The sequence below is a fragment of the Hakea prostrata genome, chromosome 10, assembly GCF_041222555.1.
Source record: "Hakea prostrata isolate BN-2017 chromosome 10, UWA_Hpros_2, whole genome shotgun sequence".
NCBI lineage: Eukaryota > Viridiplantae > Streptophyta > Magnoliopsida > Proteales > Proteaceae > Hakea > Hakea prostrata.
This window is the reverse complement of record NC_142609.1, coordinates 34,746,917-34,748,574: the sequence shown is the minus strand read 5'-3', so window position 1 is coordinate 34,748,574 and position 1,658 is coordinate 34,746,917. Positions and strand designations below refer to the sequence as shown.

The 1,658-nt window shown below is 42.1% G+C and overlaps 1 non-coding gene across 1 annotated transcript; it reads left to right on the top strand.

Moving 5' to 3' along the window:
- The first annotated feature begins 207 nt into the window (after positions 1-207).
- On the top strand, positions 208-314 carry LOC149002626 (small nucleolar RNA R71). Its single transcript, XR_016170532.1, has one exon. It is a non-coding gene; the product is annotated as a small nucleolar RNA R71 (small nucleolar RNA).
- The last annotated feature ends 1,344 nt before the right edge of the window (positions 315-1,658 follow it).

Here is a 1,658-nt window from a genome sequence, read left to right as displayed (position 1 = left end):
ATGGCGTCAACCACATGTACCTATGAAACTCTACCCCCTTGGTAATCTGTTAGATGGCCATTGGTAGAAGTTAGCTGCCATCTGATCCATCAATTCATGGACCTCATTTAATTCAGTGTTTTGGATTGATCCTCCAACACATCTAGGATGGATTTGAACTGTGCATCCAATTCATTATAAAAGGTCGGAATGATCATTCATTGGGGAAGACCTTGGTGTGGGCATCTCTGCAAGTATTCTTTGAAATGCTCCCATGCCTCATGTAAAGATTGTCCTTCTCCCTACACAAAAGTAATAATGCCATTACGCAATTTAGTAAATTTACACAGGAGGAAAGAATTTATTTAAAAAATTTTGAACTAAAGACTCCCAAGTCCTAATTGAATCTAGAAATATGATTGTAGATATGTCTTCGCTTTGTCACGTAAAGAGAAAGGGAAAAGTCTCAGATGGATGGCACCTTCACTGACTCCATTATACCTGACAATGTCACATAGTTCTAAAAAACCCTCCAAATGTGCGTTAGGTCTTCACTAGCCGGCCCATAAAATTGTGTCCAAATTCTAAAGTATCTCATAAAATCAGGTTTCAGTTCAAAATTGTTTGCTTCGATCGCAGGCCTTCTAATACTTGACATTGGGGCTCTAATAGAGGGTTTGTGTAGTCTCTCAAAGTCCTCCTAGGTGTTGCTGGAGCTAGGTTTTGTAGTCAATATTTTGCTAGTCTGTGAAGTCATTGTTCAAGGTATTTTGATGTCCCATCACTTCTTCTGACATAGATGTTTGAAGAATAACTTCAAGAGCTTTGAGTCATGCACTACCGAACAACCCCCATACAACCCGAGACGATCAGGTCCGAGAACCCGAAGGTCTAGTAGGGGAACTTGTGGAGGTCCGATTGAAGCCCATGATCCATACCATGGACTCTGGATCTGGATCCTTTACCGAAGAGCCCGCCTTGGTTGGATTTTGGAATTCGGAAGTCAAGTGCGTCGGAGATGTTCGGAATGAAGGTAAGATCTCCCCCATTTCTTCTTTAGGGCTAGGTTGGCCTTGGGATCAACCCCAGCAAAGCACCCTTGTATGGCAAATTACATGGGGGCGGTTGCTAGTGGCGTTCGATCAAACCAAGCGACCGCCTGGAGCGACCGCTCGGTTTGTTTTCGGGGATTTTGCCCTATTTTGCCCCCTGACTTCTATAAAAGGCAACCTTCATCTAACTAATGAATACTTTATTCGTGGTTGCTTATTTGGGAGGTTAGACGACTGTGGGGAAGATCAGAAAGAGACTCCGGAGTGCTGGTAGTGACTTGGAAGATCAGTCCTTTCCTTCTCTGACTTTCTGGCGTGAGATATTGAATTAATCCTTTGTTATTTACTCTCTTTGTCCATTAAATTAGTATTAACACATCCCCTCGTCTTTGTGATTACCCCCTTGGATATTTTTAACTCTCTTTTTAATCTACTTGAGATGAATTAACCGTAAACGAAACCCTGTTTTCATGAGAAGGTTAATCCAGTCAAGGGGAGAGTTATGGGTAATCTATTGATGGTAATGGTTAGTTTTCCCTCACCCTTTTGGCTTAGGGAGTATTAGATTCGAGACTTAGGTCAAGATTACTCGAAACCGGATTGAAAATGAGTAATCAGAGGCTTGAG